Source organism: Dromiciops gliroides, chromosome 5 (assembly GCF_019393635.1).
Source record: "Dromiciops gliroides isolate mDroGli1 chromosome 5, mDroGli1.pri, whole genome shotgun sequence".
NCBI lineage: Eukaryota > Metazoa > Chordata > Mammalia > Microbiotheria > Microbiotheriidae > Dromiciops > Dromiciops gliroides.
The window spans coordinates 198,551,629-198,564,596 of record NC_057865.1 but is presented as its reverse complement, the minus strand read 5'-3'; the positions used below and the strand labels follow the sequence as shown (position 1 = coordinate 198,564,596).

The following is a 12,968-nucleotide window of genomic DNA, read 5'->3' as shown; positions in this document are numbered from 1 at the left end:
CCTCATTAATTGGTTCTTCTAAAAGTGAGGCATATCAGAAAAATGGTGTGAGGGGGCAAGATCTTCAAAGCAATAACAGAAAGTAGAAGGGAGAACTTAAAGTCATTAAAAACAAGTTTTAATTCTATGAGGAACACAAAATGATTAAAGAAATAATAAGTATGCAGACCATGGATCAAAGATGAAAAATTTAGAATAGACAAAAGTGGAAGAAGATCAATGAAAAGAATGAGATAAAGAAATTTCTTTTAGAAAAAGTCGGGGAAAAAATAACAAACAAAAGAAGTTGGAGGGGAGAAGACGAAAAGAAGACTTTGAATTAATGACAACTGAGAGTATAAGGGAAAGAATTTGATAAAAATAGAAGGAAAAAAGGAAAAAACCTCAGAACTAGGGAAAAGGTTGAGAAATGGGCAAGGTTGAGGGTGAGGTCAAGCAAGCCCACAGGAATAAGATTGCCTTCAGGTAGCTTATACAAAACTAATAGTAGGGATAAAATACTTCTGCAAAAAGGGAAGGGGAACAAATAAAATCTTAAATTAGAAAAAAATAACCTTTGGAGATCCAAATGGTGAAAATATAACATCACTTCCATAACTTTAAATGTGAATGGACTAAACAATCCAATAAAGCAAAAGGGTGGCATTGAATAAGAAAACAAAACTCCACAATCTTTTGCTTAACAAGAAATACACCAAAACATTAAAAAATCCATAAATGAATAAAAATGAGAGGCTGGAACAAAATTTACTATGTATCAGATGACTCTTAAATAGCAGATGTTGCAATCATGGTATCCAAAAGAGGAAAAACAAAAATTCACAATATAAACAGAGCTAAATAAATTACATTATTATGAAAGTTTCTATAGATCACAAATGTATATCAATATTGACAAAGCATCTAAATTCATAAAAGAAAAATTAAATGAATTCAAGAAGACATAGATAGTAACACAATAATAGTAAGAGATTTTTAATGTTCCCTGCTTATACTTGGACAGATCTAACAGAAAAAGAAAAACATAGAATTGAATAAATGGAGCAAAAACTAGAGCTGAAAACTTATGATATCTTCTGAATGGGACTGCTGAAGAATATCCATATTTTTCAGCATCATATGGAATTTTTAAAAATAAAAATTGACCATATATTAGGACATAGAAATAATGCAAATAAATGTAAAAAGGTAATCCTAACACATCCTTTATAAACAATGACAAAAAGAAAAAAAAGTAATCAGCTCAAAGAATACAAACAAAAGACATACATAAATGGAGACTTGATGAAATCATAAAAAACAGGTGGTCAAAGAATAATTTATGGAAACAATGATTATATGAATAATAATGATGAAACAACACTCCAAAATTTTAGGGATGCAGCTAAAGCAGAACTCAGGGGGAAAACTGTATCCCAAAAGACATATAGCAGCAAAATAAAAAAGGAAAGGTTTAGCTAATGGAATATGCATTAAAAATCGGAAACACATTAAATAAATCTAAACATGTACAGATAGGGAAATTTTTAAAATTAGAGAATAGATAAATTGGAAAGCAAAAAGATGATAGAAATGATATATAAAATTAAAAGCTGGTTCATTGAAAAGATGATTGATAAACTTTTAACCAATCTGATTAAAACAAAGAAGACTGAGAATCAAATTTAAAAAATAACCATTGAAAAAGGTAAAATCAAAACAAAACTAAAAGAAATAAAAATAATTTCTTCACCAGGAGAAACAAAAAGAATTGTCAGAAATTCCTTGTGCACAGTTAAATACCGGGAAAACTGAGAACACAAAAGAAATAGAGAAATATCCTTACTATGCTGTAAGAAAAAACAAATATGATGAATACTGAAAAACATGGAAAGACTTGAAATGATGCAGAATAAAGTTGGTATAGCCAAGAAAACACAATGGAAATGAAAGATCACCACAAAACAAATGGAAATGAATGTTGTAAAATTACAAGGAAAAGGCTTTGCCTCTAAGAGGAAACATTAGAAGACACCCCCCACCCAGTCCTTTGTAGAGATAGGGGGTCCAAGGATGTGGACCACTGAACCAGTTTTTTGAGAATATATTAATAAATTTTGGGGATATCTTTCTCTTACTTTTTTCTTTTAAAAATTCTTTGTGACATAGGATGGGTTTTTTGTGATGGGAGGAGAAGGCAAACACAGGGGGACATTTAGGCCACATAAAAATGAAAAATGCTAATAAAAATGTATTTTGAAGAAAAATAACCAGAAGTCCTGGCTAAACACTAAAAAAAAAAAATCTAAGAAAGGACTTTTTAGCTGGGTAAATCAAGGAAAATTCATAGAGAAGGTGTCAGTTAAGCTAGGCTTTTAAGGATGAAAAGAATTTCAACATGGAGATATAGAAAGAGTGAATTTTTGCTCTCTGAGACAATCTACATATTCAGTTGGGGGAGGGGAAAGATTAGTTTGACTGAAATGTAAAATGCATGAAAGGTAGTCATACAAAATAAGTGGAAAGGTAGGTTAAAATGAGATTGTGCCTGACCAAGAAGTTTGTACTTTATTTTTAAGACCATAGAGGGTCACTAATGGTTCTAATCAGGGGAATAGTGTGGTCAGATCTGTATATTTTTATGATTATTTTGACTCTCAATTGGAGAAGTAGAATCTAAAAGGAGAGAGAACAACTTATAAGTTTGTTAAAATAGTCCAGATGAGAAGTGATAAGGACCTGAAGTATGATAAGGTAAAGTTACTGAAGAGAATGGGGCAGATGTAAGAGATGTTACAGAGATTGAATTGTTATGACTTGGCAACTCATGATAGCACATAGGGCAGAGGAAAGTGGCAAAGATCTAGGGATTGGGAACATGGTGGCACCTACAACAAAAATCGGAAAGCCTAGGAGGAGGGATGTTTTGGGGAAAATATGATATTTCTGGGCCTCCTCTCTTTCTCTCCTACCCTCTGCACACTCTCATCAGCTGAGTTGTCTTCAAGGAAGGCAGACTCATTTCAATATTCGCTTCAATCAATTATTATCATAAAAGAAAGTCACTAGGAAAAAAAATGTAATGCCATCTATTCAAAACCAAATGATTTTAGGAGTGATTCATTAGTTTGGCAATCTTGGTTATTTCCATTGCAACATTTCAAGCCTCTAGTCCTTCATCCTCATAAGAAATAATGATATAAGATTTTTATTTCTGTCACTGCCTATAGGTCCTCTTTTTTTAGAGAAGTGACATTATTTACCCAACATCATGTAGCTTGTAGAGCAAGCACAGAGGATCTAGGAAGTTTCTTGGTATACTTCTCTCCACTGTGCTGAACTCCTGCAACACCAAATGTGTATCGAGCACTGCCTGTGTGTTTTCAGCATAGTAGGGAATAGAACCATATACCCAATCCTTAGCCCCAACTATTTGGATCTGTCTGTTGACTCCCTTACACGAATTCTTGTATGTGTAATGGAATAAGTGACTCAACCATCAAGGTAACACCCAGCTTGGCGGTGTGGCATCCTGGACAGTGTACTTCACTTGGAGTTGACACCTGGATTAGAATTCTGGCACAAACACTTATGAGCAGCATGCTTGTGGACAAGTTACCTTATTTCCATGACCTTATGTATCTCATTTGTAAAATGGGAGCAATATTTGGGTTGCTTACCTAATTAGGTTGTAGTGAGTCTACAAGTCTAGAAGTTATAGAGAATGGTATTTTGGACTTGAAGTTGCAGGACTAATTTTGCCCCCTGATATTCCCTTATGTCATCTTGAGTAAGTTATTTTTACTGATTGTGCCTCTATTCCTCCAAATATGAAAGGTAAGGAATGATCCTTTTGTACTTCATTTATGTGGAAATTACACACCATCCATGCCAACAGAAAGAGAGGTGTTCTGTATAAGTGTTTGGTATCATACTTCTAATAAGGCTTCAACAGATATAGGTGTAAATATATATGTTTATACTACTCACCCACAGTTTGCACAGTGTCAGACCCCAGAAAACCAATAGCATGTACTGAAACTGCATATTATGTGCCAAATTAACTCATATCTCATACCCTGGATCAAATACCACTCTTTCCAGACCAAACACCTACACACTGGATCCTGGAGAGTACTAACACAGGCCACACACAGCATATGGTAGGTTCCTCTGTAGCATCATATAAACCACACACATAGAGATAATATACCCGATGGACACATCACAAAGAGTCACGCAGACTATGCTGCCACACACAACTCAGATTCTCTTCCTGCTAACTGTGTTCCAGGAAGTTTATACATGAGAAAAATAGAAAGATACCCCAGAAGCTCCCATTGTTTCATTCATAGTTTTACAGAATTGATGAATCAGTCAACCAATTAATCAACAAGTTGTAATTATACTGCAAGAGCTTTGGTCAATGTTCAATATGACACATATGCAAAAATGTGCTAGCTGACATCAGATACACAGAACTGTGAACATGCAAGTAGGTCTCAGAACTACATCTGGAAAGAACCTCAAATACCAGAAGCCTAGGGAAGATAAGAGACTTGACCAATGCCACACAGGAAGTCATCATCAGAAGTAGCAGGAGACCAGGACCTCTGACTCCATAACCAGTGCTTTTTTCACCAAGCCACACTACACATACACAAACATAAACAGACACAAACACACACAAACATACATCTACATGCATGCACACACAACTCTACTATCCTTTGCAGGCAATGATAAACCAGTTACATTTTCAGTCTATTTAAATGCATTTATTAAATGCTGTCTTATAAATGGCATTACACTGTAGAAAACAAATATAGTCCCTGTTTTCATTCAGAATCAGAGCTATAAGGGGCTTTGGAAATTAGTCTAAACCTTTCACTCAATAAATGAAGAAAGAATCTCAGAGAAGGTAAACACTTGCCCATGATCCCAAGGCAGAAAATAGAATTAGGATTTAAACCCAGGTTCTCATCCCTAAAGATAAAGTGATTTAAGGCACACACACACACACACACACACATTCAGGGTAGAAAGGAAGGTGTAAGATAGTAGGGTCACGACGACCTAAATCACAAGCTTAAGGCACAAACACAGACTCGCGGGCACAAATTGCAGACGTCAGTGCACAGATGGGAGGGAGGCACAGTCGGGCACACGCAAACGCACGGGCATGCACATCTCCGCTTTCGGCTGCTATTCCTGCTCCCCCTGGCAGAGCTAGCCCCTCCTCAGGAGCCAGCCGCCCTGCCTCGGGAGTGAAACCGTCTGGAGGTCACCTCCTCCTTTGTGCAGGGGAGCTGCAGCCCAGACCCAGCCTCCGAAGCGTGGCTCCTAGCTGGGCCTTAGAAGGCATTTACACCTTCCTCCTCCAGAGTCCCCGCCCCATCACTGTGCCACGCTGGCTGCCCCGCCTCCCTGCAGTGGAAGGCGTGGGTGGGTGGGTGGCTGGGTGGGTGCGGGTTCGTGCTAGTGTCACCGCAGGGTGCATGCCTTCTCCCCCCTCACTCCCTGCAGCCCCTCACTTACCAGGGGCGTTGGAGCTCCAGGCTCTCTGCTTGCAGAGATTCTGAGCCCAGAGAGGCGGAGATCGTCCGCTCTCCTCTGATGCACATCAAGCTTCCTCCCTGCCACCCCCTTGCCCCCGCCCCAACTTCTCCTCCCACCCTGAGAGGTCAGGGAAGGGGCGCTCTGGTCGTCCCGAGACTCAGACTTGGAGCCCCGAGCGGTCGGAGCTTCAAGGCTGACTGCTTCGGGGCATTTCCTTCCCGGACGGCTAATGCCAGCCCCACGCTGGAACCCTATGGCACGGATACTGCCCCTTCCCCACGCCCCTCTTCAGTTCTGCATCTCCCTCCTCCTCCACTCAGCTTCACAAGGAGGACATTCACTGGGGGGCCGCAGCAGCCAGTCTTTGTTCTGGAGTTTGGCATTTGCCTTTTTTTAATTCAGGGCACACAGAGCAGATCACGCCTCAGTGTGGGACAGCTAGGATGTTGCCTAGGGAAACCTCACAGATGCAGAAGAAATGGAGGGGTGGAGGAGGTGGGGACTGACAAAATTGTTTCTCTCCTCGGCAACCTCTCCGGACCCTTCCCCTTCCCACTCCGGTCCCCCGGCTCCCGGCCCCCATCGCATTCAGAGATGCCTCTTCCTTAGGTCAAGGTTCCAGGGTCAGATCGCAGGCGTTTGTCTTAGGAAGAATGGGAACGGACTCACCACCCAGAGCAGAGAAAAAGACAAATAGCGAGGGATCAGACAGAGATGGCTGGAGGAGACACTTGCTTTGATAGGGAGAAGGGATAACTTGGGTGGGGGTTGGGTGGATCTGTGTTGGAGCTCTTTTGTCTGGTGTGGCTTAACAGGTGGAAGTTGTGGGAGTAATAATAACAATAGCTAACATTTAGGTAGGGATTTAAGCTTTGCAAAGTGTTTTACATAAGTCCATCACCTATCATTGTCCCCATTTTATATAGCCAAACCCCATCCCTCTTCACCTGCTGGGTTGAATAAACCAAACTGTAGAGCTACCGGAAGGGCAGCTAGGTTGTCAAAGTGGATGGAGTATCAGGCCTGGAGCCAGGAAGACTCATCTTCATGAGTTCAATTTTGGCTGTGTGACTCTGGGCAAGTCACTTAATGCTGTTTGCTTCAGTTCCTCATCTGTAAAATGAGCTAGAGAAGAAAATGGTGAACCACTCCAGTATCTCTGCCAAGAAAACCCCTAACAGGGTCTCAAAGAGTCTGATGCAACTGAAAAAAACAACCCAACAACAAAACAAGGGAAAGTGGGAACAGAGAGTGAAGGGTGGCCTCGCATGGGGAAGGATTAGTCTTATTTTTCTTGGCCCACATAAGAGATGAGGAGAAAGAGGTGGTTTTTTTTGTTTTTTGTTTTTGTTTTTTTGAGTCACAGGATCCAGATCCAAGCTTTGGTTCTAACACTTTCCTGTTTGACCTGGCACAAATCACAACCTTTCTGCCCTCTTATCTTCTCTGGTTTCCTGTCCTCTAATGTCCCTTCCAACTCAATATCTATGACCCAGTGAATTGGAATCAATGGATAGGCATTGTAGGAACACAGATTCTTGCTCCAGAACAAGATGTCCTTCCTGACGATTAAAGCTGCCCCAAAGTGGAATGGGAGGTAATGAGTTTCTCCACCACTGAGGATCTTCAGTCCATCAATAAACAAAGCATTTATTAAGTGCATGTTTTGTTCCAGGCACTGGGCTAAGTGCTGGGGTTACACATGCAATAATTGAAATAATTCCTGTGTGAGGAAGAGAAAGAAGGCCAGTTTGGTTGGACTCATAGCGTGCAGGAGGGGGAGTAATGTCCAATGAGGCTGGAAAGATAGGTTGGGGCAAGTTTGTGAAAGGCTTTGCAACCTAAACAGAGGAGTTTCTATTTGATCCTACAGGTTATAGGAAGCTGGTGGAGTGTATTGAGTAGGGGAGTAACATGGGTCAGATCTGTGTTTAAAGAAAATCCCTTTGGCCATAGTGTGCAGGATTTCCTGAAAGGCTGGATAACGATTTGGCAGGTATGTTGTAGAGAGGAATTTCCACTTAGGTATAGGTTGATCTGAGGTCCTTCCAACTCTGAGATACAATGAATCTATGAGTGTATGTAGAAGCACACACACATGCACACACATATATATGTATACATATATGCACACATGTATGCATGTATATCTCTCCAAGTGTAAGACACACACACACACGCACTTAGAGTTATTTGTAGCAAAATGCCATCTTTGGACAAAAAGATTATATAATCAAGTCATTGTCAGCGACTTACCTACTCGGGGTGGTTTTTCAAGTGGATTGATGGATTTAGATCTCTTCAGCAATGTCTACTTGTCTTAATCTTTTTGTAACCAAAGGCTGTAATTTTCTGGATGACTAGGTTAAAGTTAGTGTGTTCTGATTTGAGTCAGTAAAAAAGGAAATTTAACTGGGCCATCCAGGGATAAACTCTATGACCCTGGCCTCCCTCAGCTCTTTGAACTAATCAGCCAAAGTCTGAGCTCAGATGGTTGTGTTGTCACTGTTCTCATTGTTGTTCTCCCCAGCAATGCAGATGGCAACTTACCCATGCGTGGTCTTCCTGCTCGTGTCCTCCCATGAGTCCCCTTTAGGAAATCCAATTTTCTATGGGTCTTTCTCAGTTTCTCTAAGGGCCTTGCTCAGTTTCTCTTGATATTATGAAGATATATATGGAGCTCAAGAGCTGTACATCAGTTTTTTCTCATTTTCATCACATGAAAAACCCACCTTCTTTTTCTAGAATAGAATTCTTTGATGAATTTTACTTAGTTTATTACATGGTGTTGTGTCTTTTTTTCCAGTTGTGTCTGACTCTTCATGACCCCATTTGGAGTTTTCTTGGCAGAGATACTAGACTAGTTTGCTATTTCCTTCTCCAGCTCATTTTACAGATGAAGAAACTGAGGCAAACAGAGCTTGCCCAGGATCACGCAGCTAGTTAGTATCTGAGGTCAGATTTGAACTTATGAGGATGAGTTTTCCTGACTCCAAGTCCAGTGCTCTATCCACTGTGCCACCTAGATGCCTCTTTATTCTGTGTTGTTCACATCCATCTTGTACTCTTCCCTTGCCCTTTGAGTAATATTCATCTTTAATTCTTCAAATATTGTGACATTGCCACAGCCAAATCATGACTGGCCACAGCCTGTCCTCCTAGGAAGAAGTAGATAATTGTTTTGGGATAACAGAGAGTGAACAGGATTGCTGGTGGTCCCTACCTTCTGAATTTTAATTCAACAAAAACTTATTATTGACTAACTATAAAATAGTCATTGTGTTAGGCAATGAGAGAAATACTCAAGGGAAGTATGACGCATTCTCTGCTCCCAAAGGAGCTAATGACTGAGTAGGGGAGATATGACACATAAAGAGAACTATAATACAAATTGTAAAGTTCCAGTGACAGACTGTCTCCGCTTTCTGAGAACTAGCCTAGTTAAGTATAGAAAGACTCGTCATCAGTTGGCTGCCCAGCCCATGAACAAAGAAAAATAGAAAATGTCTCCTAATCCTGTCCAGCTCCCTTGCTTTTCTGTAGTGATATTGGGATGGTAGTAGAAAAGGTTTGGCGAGTGCTAACGATCACAAGTTTTTATACCATCTATAAAAATCAACTTACCTGTTGTGGTCTTAAATATGAGATCCTTGTCCTATAATCACATCAGATAAATGGACATTCTTTCTAGAAATGAAAGCAGAAGAGAAAAGGAAAAAGGGTGAGGATGGCTCATAGATTCCCCTTGGACAAACAAATGAAGGAGTTGGCAGAAGTTGGTCTTATCATGTGACCAAAGTTAAGAAGAAACATCATTTCTTGGGACACTTGTTTATCTTAACTTACAATGATCATAAGCAAAAGTGTCATTATAAAGATAATTTCAAGTTTTGTGCCAGCTTTATATCTGCTGTAGAACATTTGCAGATAGAAGAACTCCTTAAGAACATGATGGGGGAAAAAAAGAACCTGATGAAATCCTCTAAATTCAACAAATATTTTAATGCTCAGTGATTTCAGTACCAAGGTGGGTATAGGGGAAGGATGGCAGAAATTGTTGAAAACTATAGCCCAGAAAAATTAAAGAAGCTAAAAGGCCTAAGGTTTGCAAACTACACAGAAATTTCATATCTAGATATCATCAATGTTTATATTAAGAAAAGAGTTGGAAGACATTGAATACCATAGATAGTTTCTGAAAATTCACACCAAAAAGAAAATTGACAATATCTTAATAGTCTGAAAGTTGGGAGTCCAAATTGAGAGTCATTTAAAATAAATTATATCTGTGTACAGACAGACCATTAACTTGTTAGAGCAAAGATCAAAATTGATAACAAAATGTAGTATGTATGCCCCGGCTTTCTCTTCCTCTTCAGTTTTATTTTTTTTTGGTGGTATTCCAAATGTTTTAATCTTTCACTTATTTAGATAGATTATCCATCATGGGTCTATTTCTCCCCCCCACTCCCAATCTGCTGGGGTTTTTTTTGTTGTTTGTTTTTTGGTGAGGCAATTGGGGTTAAGTAACTTGCCCAGAGTCACACAGCTAGTAAGTGTTGTGTTTGAGGTCAGATTTGAACTCAGGTCCTCCTGACTCCAGGCCTGGTGCTCTATCCACTGTGCCACCTAGCTGCCCCTGCTGTGTGTGTTTTTTTTTAATTCTGTGTTGAGTTCTATTTTTTTGCTATATTTATTCCTAACTTCTTGATCTCTGGATTTTATTTCTCCTTTGAATAATTTCATAGTTTCTTGTTGTTTATGCTTTCTGTGGAGTCCATAGGATTCTCTCTTCTATCAACTACTATTGGTTTACTTTACCACATGATAGGATATTTGTTAAGAGAGCTTTGTGTTCTCTCTATGGTTTTGCCCACTTGTCCTGTTTTTATGATTATTTCTGTTGATTTACTTGCTAGTGGGTTGAGATTTTATTGAAAATTTTCCTCTTTATAGCTCAGGAGTTTTAAGCTTTTAAAAATTCCCTACTCACTAATTTTTTGGTCTCTTTTCCCTTACTGATGGGCAGAGCTCTCAAGAAGAAGTTGTAAGGTTTCTCTGAGTAACCTCTGCAGGGACAAAACTAATGCCAGCTGGGTTTGGATTCCATTTCCTTGAGGGCTTTTGTAGCTATCCAAATTGTCATCCCTCTTCATTATTTCTACTGTTCTCTACTTAAGTCTGAGTCTTAAGTAATTTTCCATAAAGTAAAATCCTGACTTTACATATACTATTGCCTTCATTCATTTTAATGTATTTATTGACATTGCTAGAAACTAGGGGATGATGATGATGATGATAACAATAAAATGGAAGTTGATAAAAGATGAAAATGAGATATCAATAATAACAATAACTAACATTTAGATAACTGGAGAAGGAGATGACAAACCCTTCTAGCATCTTTGCCAAGAAAACCCAAGATGGGGTCATGAAGAGTCGGATATGACTGAAACGACTGAACAACAACAACATGTTATGCTTTAAAGCTGTAGAGTATGTTGCATAAAGGCAGCAAGAAGTGAAATATAGATCTTTCTTCATTAGAAAGTGTAGGATAGGTGGAAGAGCAGACTGAGCAAAGTTGGCTGGCTCTGAAATCTTTTACAGAACCGGAGAGGGAAGCCTCATTCTACCCCTTAGCCTCTCAAATTTCTACCTATTCTTTTCCTTTTCCCTCTCCCCTCCCTCTTTCTTTCCTTCCCCCCTTACAGGATCAGGAAGTTTGTTTTTCTAGTGACCAGTTCCTCTGATATCATCCCCTAGCTCTTAATCACACTTCCTCATTCCTATTTGTTTCCCTATAGAATTTGATTTTTGTTGTTGTTGTTGTTTTTGTGAGGTAATTGGAGTTAAGTTGCCCAGGGTCACACAGCTAGTAAGTGTCAAGGGTCTGAGGCCAGGTTTGAACTCAGGTCCTCCTGACTCCAGGGTCGGTGATCTATCCACTGTGCCACCTAGCTGTTCCAAATTTGATTTATGTTTACACCAAACCATTTATGTGTCTGTGTGCCAACCCTCTTTGGTGCATTTCAAATAAGAATCTAATTCCCATTCCCTCCCATCCCTTTCCTTCATGTTTGTACCTTCTTCTCCTGCTTCCCATCTGAAGATTTCAATGAGAGGCTTTTGACCAATGCAAGATAATTTGCCAAAGAGAGTAAAAATACTGGCAACACATTTGTGATCAAGGTTGTTATCAACACCATTTAAAATAATTGTTTGTGTGCCCATTTATTTGACATGGCAAGTATAGCAGGGGGCAGAAAGAGCTCTATAGATCCAGAATTTGCTTTTTGAGGGCATACATTCAAAACTACATCTAATGACAGGGATCAAAATGAAGCCACATGCTTTTGAGCCCTTGTACTGCCTTGTTTTCACCTATCTTGTAATCCCACACATTATTTTGTATTATGTCACATTTTCATAGTGTTTTAAGATTTACAAAGTGTTTTTCTCTCAACAGTTTTTCTTTATGAGGCAACTAGGTAGTGCCATGATACACAGAGGGCTGGAGCTGGAGCTGGAGCAGGGAAAACCTCAGACACTTACTAGTTGTATGACCCTGAGAAAGCCACTTAACCATGTTTGCCTCAGTTTCCTCAACTGTAAAATGGGTATATAATAGCCTTTACCTTTCAGGGTTGTTTGAGGATCAAATGAGATATTTGTATTTTTTTGGCTTCTGCAACAAACATTTATTTTATTTTTCTAGTTACATGTAAGGGTAGTTTTCAACATTCATTTTCATAAGATTTAGCGTTCCAATTTTTTCCCCTCCCTCCCTTTCTTCCCCCCTCCACAAGACAGCAACCAGCTTATATATGTACAATCCACAAGTGCTCTTTTTATTAGTTCTTTCTATGGGGGTGGATAGTAAGTTTCATCATTAGTCCCTTGGGATTGTCTTGGATCATTGCGTTGCTGAGAGTAGTTAAGTCATTCACAATTGCTCATCAAATGAGATATTTGTAAAGTGTGTAGCCCAGTGCCTGGCACAATAAATAGGTGCTATGTAAATGCTTATTCACTTCCTTTACCCTGGACAGTCATTATTAGAGAGTAGAGGGTATACTCTTAGCACTTTCTGAAAAGCACCCAGTTGGTGGCATGCAGTCCATAAATATTAAACAATTAAGAGCACAGGACAGCTTTATTCAAGGATGAGAATCACAATGGTTGATATTTACACGGCAGTTTAACATTTGGAAAGTACATGATACATATTCTCTTTTGGTCTTCACAGTAACCCAGACAGATAAGTGTTCCAGGCATTCTAATCCCCATTTCATATAAAGATAGGGAAAGGGGTCTCAGAGAGGGAAAGTGCCTTGTCTAGGGTCACAAAGGGGTAACCAGCAGAAAAAGGAGTCTTCCAATGCCAGCTCTTATAATTCCAGATCCATTGGCCATTATACTATATTTGA

General features: G+C 39.4%; 1 protein-coding gene across 2 annotated transcripts in view; it reads right to left on the bottom strand.

Moving 5' to 3' along the window:
* TSPAN11 (tetraspanin 11) overlaps nt 1-6,269 on the bottom strand; it is a 169,960-nt gene extending 163,691 nt beyond the window's left edge. The window contains exon 1 of one of the 2 annotated variants that reach the window (XM_043967781.1): nt 6,208-6,269. The gene's annotated coding sequence lies outside the window, so the exon portion shown is untranslated. Of the gene's footprint in view, nt 1-5,517; nt 6,057-6,207 lie in introns of those variants that run through there. The other variant, XM_043967780.1, reaches the window with a different exon arrangement.
* Between the last annotated feature and the right edge of the window lie 6,699 nt (nt 6,270-12,968).